At 44.0% G+C, this 9,170-nt stretch overlaps 1 pseudogene; it reads right to left on the bottom strand.

Moving 5' to 3' along the window:
- Window positions 1-847: 847 nt before the first annotated feature.
- LOC112393974 (coiled-coil domain-containing protein 85C-like) lies at window positions 848-8,946 on the bottom strand (annotated as a pseudogene).
- Window positions 8,947-9,170: the final 224 nt, after the last annotated feature.

The raw sequence follows: 9,170 nt of genomic DNA, 5'->3' as shown, positions 1-9,170 counted from the left end.
AGGGTCTGCGTCTCCTTGTCCAAAACATGACAGAACTTCTCTGCAAATATGCTCTGACACTCCGGCACTTCAGTGGCCTGCAGAGAATCACTCTCGCCAAGTGTTATCGATGACACAGCTGAAAACCAGAAAGAGTTCCTTTCCTAGCCACAGGACTACTGCAATCCCTTGCTTCATACTGTACTTGGGGAAACCGAGGCCCAGAAATCTAAGCCTCACAAGGCCCCCCAGAAGGTGAGGCCAGAGAGGCTGGGGCAGGGACTCCTCACTCCCCAGACCATGCAACCCTAACAAATTAAGCCACTTCACTTTGAGCTACTCCCACTGGCCTTAACGAGCCCACGCTGGGAGGCTGGGGTGTACACAGAGTTATAAAGAGAAACCCAAGTTGGAGCCTCAGATTGCTAATCAGTAGCAAAATATTCCACGGACCCTAGTCCTGCCCTGAACTCACAGACTGAGAAGGTAAAGGAAGAACTGCCGGGCTAGCACCCGACCTTCCCGGGCACAGACCCCCGCCCCCACGGCAAGGCACCTGCACAGGCCACTTGGCCATCGAACCAAACAGAGAGGGTCCGGTCCCCACCCCATCCCCAGGCTGTCTCTCTGGGGAAGAACAGTCATTTAAGATGACGAGATACATTTTCTCTGAACTAGGAAAGCCTTCAAAGAGAACCAGAAAGGGCTGTTTCACCTCCACCTTCAGGCACATACCCAGGCAGCAGCAATTACCACCAGAAGCAGAAGCCAATCCACCAAAAATGTGGAAGGACACGGAGGCGGGGCGAGGCAACAGGGAGGAGTTACTGATCAGAGGGCTGGCAAATGGGGCCCGGCTGCCCCGCCCCTACAGAGCCCTCTGCCCTGGGTCGGACAGTCACACGGGTGTGGGAGAAGGTCGCCATGCTTTCCTGAGGCCAAAGGTCCTCCCGCACACAGCCTGGGGCGCCCACAACCATGGCGCTTCCCGTAACGTAACCAACAGTTTACAAATCCCTTCAGAGGCTTTTATCCACCTCAAATCCAGGTGGTAGGGATCATCGTCTCCATTCTACAGAGAAGGAAACTGAGGCACACGGAGTCGAAAAGCCAGGATCCATTCCAAGCACATACTCCTCTGCAAAGTCTTACAGCCTCGGCTGAGAAAGGTCCCCGGACCCTGAGAAGGGCAGGATTAAGAACCAACCAGGAAGGCTCTTAGCCCTGGTCCTCTGGCCCAGCTGCCTGTGCCCCTTCCCAGCGGGCAGGCAGCACGGAGAAGCCTGGGAAGAATTCCAGCCCCAGCACACACGTGAACGCTGCTCACGTTTGGGGCTGCCTGTTGTCCCAAATAAGAGAGGAAATTTCACTTTTGCGCAAAAGGCCTTTTGGGGATTGGTTTTGTTTGTTTGTTTTTCCATGAAAAACCTCCCGCTCCCGGACAAGGGTTTCCAGGCTGGGATGCGGCGCCTCCAGCCAGCCCCATAGTTCCAGCCTCTAATACTCATAACTCCGCCGGAGAGAAACTTTGCTGGGGTCTGGCGGGTCCCGGGCCCACTGCTGATTCCACGCCTCCATCTTTTAACCAGAAAATCACCACCCAAAGCCCCACTGCAGGTGGGCTTGGGATCTCCCTGCCCAGAGCCGGACGCCAGCTGGAGGAGGGCTCTAGAGTGGCGGCCACCTGTGGGGGAAGGGGTTGTGCGCCCGAGACCCGCGCTGCCCGGCCGGTGCCTTCCTTACCGTGCAGGCCGTTGGGGATGCTTCGGTGGTGAGATGGCGCCAACAGGTCGTCCAGGGACACGCAAGTGGCGACGGCCTTGTTTGCGGGCCCTCTACGGTCCGGGGGTCAGCAGCGGGGCCGGGAAGTGCTGGTGGGCGTCTGGGCTGTTGCAGTAGCCTATGTCTCCCACCGCGTCGCCCGCCATTGGCCTGCTCAAGCCGGCCTGGCTATCGATGGAGCTGCAGGAGCCGCCGCCCGCGCCCCGTGCTCCCGGTCCAGTAGCAGCAGCTGCTCGGTGAGCTCCAGGTTCCCGCGCAGCAGGGCGTCCGGGTGCGCCTCGCGTTCGCGCAGCTTCCGCGGTCGCGGGCCACCTCGTGCCACACGGCGCCGGCTGCGCGGCGCCCCAAGGACTGCCACAGGGTGCGGGCCTGCGTTCCTTCTGCCGGTCGTCATCCAGGAAGCAGCAGGCTCGCGCAGCCGCCGGTTCACGTCGAGCGTCAGGCCGCCGCGCTCCAGCACGAGGCCCACCTTCTCGGGCGCCGGGCGCCAGCTCCTCCTCGCTCCAGGCGGTGTCGCAAGAGCTGAGCCAGGTGCCGGACCAGGAGCCCTTCTAGTTTTCCAAAGGTCGGGTGAGTTTACTAATTAATAATTTTCTCTCTTATTTTTCTTTTTGCATTATGATAGAAAACACATTACTGGTCAGAGAGACATTTAGGTCCCTTGCAGAGGGAATGGCCACAACTCCGGTTTTCCTCCCCAGGAGAGAATTTCTCTCAGGATCCATCACGGGTATGCTTGCTTGTTGGTCTAGTCAATAAAAAAGTACAGAGAACTAAAGAGAGAGAGAGAGAGAAGCTACATATTTTTCCCTGGTACTTGTTCATTTTAACAAATTTAACTCATGATCTAAACAGTGAAGAAATGCAATCCACGTTGCAAAATTACTTCCTGTTAAATATTTGCTTCTTTTCATACTTTTGTTTATTCATGAATTAACTTGATTTCATAGTTGGTAGAGGGTTTACTCTACTGGAAGGAGTACGAGGAATCATATCCAGTCATGAGACTGTCTCATATTTTCCAAACTCTTTACTTTTAGATGGTTTTAGTTACATTTCTGTCTTTTAAAAGAAAAATGTTTCTGTTGAAACCAGAAATGTGTTTATGTAACAAATGAAGTGGCTTTGAGTTTCATTTCTGGAGAATTGTCATTTTAATTTCGTGCTACTGTGTTACTGTGGTTTTTCATGGTGTTTGACAAGTTGTTTCTTTGCTGGTACATTTGAAGTAGTGAACACCTTTCTTCTTTAGGAAAAGCTGCTTTAAAAAAAAAAAGATTATAATGATTCAACAGGTTAGTAATTAGCGATCTTTCTCTTGTTTTGAGTAGGTGGTACTATAACACCAGTTTTCGGTCCCTCTTACCTGAGCTGCCTCTGGTTATATTAGAGATTTGACACTTTCCACCCTCCACTACCTCCGCCAGAGGTAGCTGCGCAGTGCCCTCATTGTTGCTGCTTGTGCATCCAGGGTCACTGGTGCCTTGCTGTTGCTGTGGCAAATGTCACCCCCTGGGGTTCTGGGATGGCTGGCATCTCTGCTACCTTCGGGGTCTCCTGGGGTGCAGGCTCCACCACCCCAGGGGGAAGGCAAAAGTTTTGGGGAAGCTGTGGTCACGGGTTCCTGTGCTGCATCTGGAGTTGCTGAGTTCACAAGTGCTGCTGCTGTGGGCAAGGGGCCAGAGTCACGAGTGCCTCTCCAGCTAAAGAAATGGGGTGGTGGGCTCTGCTGTTGCATGATTTCTTGCGGCTGTGGTCGCTATTGCATCATGCAGGCCTGAGTCGTGCGTGCCACCTTCCCTGCTGCCACCGGCTTCTCTGGGACTACAAGCTTAGCTGGGGGTCTGGGACCACATGTGCCAACTCTGCTTATCCCCTGGCTCTGCCTCCTCTGTTTCCCGCCTTCCCGCCCACCCCCGCTTTAGATGTGCAGATGTGTGGCATTCTCTGGTGTCCTGGTGTGTTGGGCAGAGGTACCTTTGTTGAATTATGGATGTTTTACTGGTTGTAGATTGAAGGGGAGAAACAAAGAGAACGTCTCACATCACTATGGTGCTGACTTAAAATTTTTTATATGGTGTATCTTATTAAAACTTTGATTTTTAACTTTTTTATGTAGCATTTTATAGCTGTGACTTCTCAAAGCTTCAGCTTTTCCCCCCACTCCCACATATATAGTAGACACCATATTTTGAAACGGGAGGGATTTATCTCATTTACATTGACTGTAAAGATCTGTTATTGTTCTTTACTTTCGCCATTTTAATATCTTTGTTCTATGTTCCTTTTTGTTTTTGTATTTTTCTTTTAAATAAATAATTACCCATTCATTTTCACCTTTGAGAAATATAAGCTTAAATTATATGCATCACTTATGTTTATATATAGGAATTTACTCTCTGTTTATGTTTGTTTACCCTCTCTTATTTAAAATTGAATTTTCTTAAATATTTGATCTATATATTATACATTTAGAACTACAGAAGACTGTATTAGAATTTTTCTTCAACCACCAAATATAATTTAGAAAACTCAAAAGTCTATTATATTTACCCACAATGTAGTAGATCATCTACAATATATTATTCTTTGAATTTCAGTTTTTCTATGAAATCTCTTATAGCTGAGATTTTTATAAATCAGATTTCCTTTTCTTTGTCACAAATGTAATTCTCTTAAAATAAAGGTAGTATATCTCATTTACATTCATTGTTAAATCTATTTTACTTCACTTTTGTCATTTTTTATATTTTCTTATTCTATGTATGTTCCTTTTTTGTACGTTGTTTTAGAGAAAATAATACTTCTGCTGTTTCCATCTTTGAGAAGTATAAGCCTATATTACATCACTTGTGTCTATAGTTAGCAAATGTATCACATTTTTACCTTTCGACTTTTAAGATTCAACAAATTATTAAAACTCATCTTTTACTTTTAGAAAAAGTATTGTTCTCCGAGCCTTGTAAAATTACACATATCTGTCAGGTGTTCTTATATGTAAACAAATGATTTGGAATGTAACAGATCTTTTTCCAGAAAATATTATTGTATCATTTAACAGATGAGAAATAGAGGTCATTATAATTTTATAGATATTTAACTTAAATACTTTACATGCCCATATATAGAAATATTTAATTTTTATTTTTTTTATTTTTTAATTTTTTTGCGGTACGCGGGCCTCTCACTGCTGTGGCCTCTCCCATTACGGAGCACAGGCTCCGGACACGCAGGCTCAGCTGCCATGGTTCACAGGCCTAGCCACTCCGCTGCATGTGGGATCTTCCCAGACCGGGGCACGAACCCGTGTCCCCTGCATCGGCAGGCAGACTCCCAACCACTGCGCCACCAGGGAAGCCCAAGGGTTTTTTTTGTTTGATATTGTGGTAGTGCTTTCAACATCTTTCTTAATATTTAACTTTCAACAGTTTAGTTATCATGTGTCTAAGATTGAATTTATTTGTGTTTATCCTGTTTCAGGTTTTTTAGCTTCATTTAATTTATGAATTAATTCATAAATTAATATATATTTCTTTCTAATTTAGAAGAATTTTGCCATTATTTCTTCAAATACTTTTCTGCCTTTTTCTATCTGTACTCTTTTTCTGAGACTGTCATCATGTAAATTAAAAAGAGTAAAACCTCTTTTTATAATTGTTTGATAATATCTACTAACATAATCTTATATGCATCCTATGGCCAAGAATTCCACTCCTCATTAAGTCAGAGGAAATGTATATATATATATATATATATATTCACAAAATATATGTACAAAATATTAATAGCAGGAATATTTGTAAATGCCACCTAAATGTCCATCAAGAGTAGAATGGATAATTAACTGTGGTACATGCATGTAATGAAATATAGCATCAATGAAAATAAATTAATGTTTTTTATTTTTTTATGAGATGGTCAGTCAGTTGTGGTCACAAAAAGAGACAGAGGAGAGGCTCAGGAACAAACAAAGTTTATTGTATTCACAGGCCCAAGAAACAGGAGGCGCAGCACACCATACAGGGCCACATGGGAAAGCTATCAGAGTGGTCAGGAGGCAGAAGATAGGAGCAATGGGAGAGCACTGGGCCAGAGACTTTATTGGGGTCTCTGTGGGAAGGCAAGGTAAGGCAGGGTGAACTGTTTACAACTGAATAGTTTGAATAATTTCAGTGGGTTTTGGATAATAGGGGCTGTACCTAGTTGCCCGGCCCTGGGATGATTAAGGTACAGGAATATTATCTCCAGGGTATTCAAGCATGGTTTTGAGTTGGTTTATTTAACCAAGGAAGTGAAAGATCTGTTCATGGAAAACTGTAAGACATTGATGAAAGAAATTTAAGAAGACAAATACTGGAAAGATATCCTGTTTTCATGGACTGGAGGAATTAATATTGTTCAAATGTTCATAATATCTAAAACCATCTATAGATCCAGTGTGATCTCTATCAAAATTCCAGTAGCATTTTTTACAAAAATAGAAAAACACAATCTTAAAATTGATATAGAACCACAAAAAACCCTGCAGAGCCAAACCAATCTTGAGAAAAAAGAGCAAAGCTGGAGGCATCACACTTTCTTTTTTATTTTTTTGACAAAGAATCATAAGCAGTTTATTAAATAAAATAGGGAATGCTCACAAAAATATCTAAACATCAGTACTTGCAGATTGACAAACAAATGTAGCATATTGTCAATCCCCTACACTTTTCATATAAAACCCAAATCAAAATCAGAGTTTTATGTATTTGGTATCACACTTTCTGATTTCAAACTATACTAAAAAGCTAGAGTAGTCAGACAGTAGTGTACTGGCAAAAAAGCAGATTCACAGACCAATTGAATAGAATTGAGAACCCAGAAGTAAATCCATGCATATCTGGTCGACTAATATTTGAGAAGTCAACTAATATTTGACAAGGGAGTCAAGAATACTCAATAGGGAAAGGAGAGCCTTTTCAATAAATGGTGCTGGGAAAACTGGATATGCAAATGCAAAAGAAAAAACTTGATCCTTATTTTAACCACTCACAAAAATTAACTTTAAATGTATTAAAGACTCAAATGTAAGACCTGAAACCCTAAAACTGCTAGAAGAAAATATAGGGATAAAGCTCCTTGACATTGGTCTTGGCAATGACTTGTTGGATATGACACCTAAAGCACAAGCAAGAAAAGCAAAAAAAACAAAAACAAAATGGAACTATATAAAACTACAAAGCTTCTGCATAACAAAAGAAACAATCGACAGAATAAAGAGGCAACCTACAGAATTTCAAAATATTTCCAAACCACATATCTGATAAGTGGTTAATATCTAACATATGTAAGGAACCCATACAACTCAAAAGCAGAAACACAAATAATCTAATTTTAAAATGGGCAAAAGACCTGAATAGATATTTTATAAAGAAGACATGCACGTGGTCAACAGATATATGAAAAGATCCTAAGCATCACTCATCATCAGAGAAGTGCAAATCAAAACCACTTTGAGATATCACTTCACCCCCTTTAGGCTGGCTATTATCAAAAAAACAAGAAATAAAAAGTGTTGGTGAGGATATGGAGAAAAGGGAACACTAGTGCATTGTTGGTGGTAGTGTAAATTGTTAAACCACTGTGGAAAACACTTTGATGGTTCCTCAGAAAATTAAAAATAGAGCTACCATATGATCAATCAATTCCACTTCTGGGTATATATTTGAAGGAAATAGAATCACTGTCTTGAAGATATATACATATATATTTGCACCAATTTCCTGCATGCACCAGTGATGTCCTTTATAGCAGGGTCCCCAACCCCCAGGCCACGGACTGGCCTGTTAGGAACCAGACCACACAGCAGGAGGTGAGCAGCGGGCATGAGCGAAGCTTCATCTGTATTTACCATCACTCCCCAACACTCGCGTTACCGCCTGAGCTCCACCTCCTGTCAGATCAGTGGTGGCATTAGATTCTCATAGGAACGCGAACCCTACTGTGAACTGCACATGTGAGGAATCTAGGTTGTGTGCTCCTTATAAGAATCTAATGCCTGATGATCTGAGGCAGAGCTGAGGCGGTGATGCTAGCGCTAAGGAGTGGCTGCAAATACAGATTATCATTAACAGAGAGGTTTGACTGCACAGAGACCATAATAAATCAATTGCTTGCAGACTCATATCAAAACAAGTGACAGGGGCTTCCCTGGTGGCGCAGTGGTTGAGTCCGCCTGCCGGTGCAGGGGGTACGGGTTCGTGCCCTGGTCTGGGAAAATCCCACATGCCGTGGAGAGGCTGGGCCCGTGAGCCATGGCCGCTGAGCCTGTGCATCCGGAGCCTGTGCTCTGCAACGGGAGAGGTCACAACAGTGAGAGGCCCGCATACCGCAAAAAAAAAAAAGAAAGAAAAACAAGTGACAATTAAGCTGCCTCTGGTGACAGGCTTTAAGTCAGAATCCGACACTTATCTTAGTGTGCGTGTGGACCGCCCATTATTTTATTTACCACTTCCGTCCGTGCCTCTTTCCCGCACTGTACACTTGTCTCAGTCACAGTTTAGGTAAGCCCCCAAGCTAACCCTAGCCAAAATGAGTAAAAAACAAACGTCTCTGGAGAGCTTCTTTGAAAAGTGGGAGAGACCCAGTGATGAGACAATGGAAGACTCTAAGACTGCCAACAAAAAGAAAGCTGCATTTAAAAGAAAATCCCAAGAGTCCTACTTAAATTATGGGTTCATTGCAACAGGTGATTCACATTCTCCAAGCCAGCTTTGTATAATATGTGGCGACCGGCTATCCAGTGAAGGCATGAAACCTTCAGAACTGCTCACCTATCTCAACTTTCAAAAGAGTTTGAGCATTACTTCCCAACCACAAAAGACCCCCAAACTGGGAAGGAATGGATCCGCAATCCATTTGTGAAACCCAGGTAAATCGACTTTGTACTAGAAGAGGATCAACTGCTTGAGATCGCAAATGATGGTGGCCTTAAAAGTATGTTTGAGGCAACTTCGATCTTCATACATTCTGGATTAAGGTCAAGGAAGAATATCCTGAGATTGCCTCAAAAGCACTGAAAAGCCTGCTTCTATTTCCAACATCCTATCTTTGTGAAGCAGGATTTTCTGCAGTGACAGCAACCAAAACGAGATCACGGAGCAGACTGGATATAAGCAACATACTTCGGGTGTCACTGTCTCCCATCATCCCCAGATGGAACCATCTAGTTGCAGGAAAACAAGCTCAGGGCTCCCACTGATTCTGCATTATGGTGAGTTGTGTAATTATTTCATTATATATTACAATGTAATAATAATAGAAATAAAATGCACAATAAATGTAATGCCCTTGAATCATCCCGAAACCATCCCCCCACCCGTCCGTGGAAAAACTGTCTTCCACGAAACCGGTCCCTGGTGCCAAAAAGG

Source organism: Neophocaena asiaeorientalis, unplaced genomic scaffold, assembly GCF_003031525.2.
Source record: "Neophocaena asiaeorientalis asiaeorientalis breed wild unplaced genomic scaffold, Neophocaena_asiaeorientalis_V1.1 scaffold134, whole genome shotgun sequence".
Classification (NCBI taxonomy): Eukaryota; Metazoa; Chordata; class Mammalia; order Artiodactyla; family Phocoenidae; genus Neophocaena; species Neophocaena asiaeorientalis.
The sequence above is the reverse complement of the archived record's forward strand: the minus strand, read 5'-3'. Positions and strand labels throughout refer to the sequence as shown.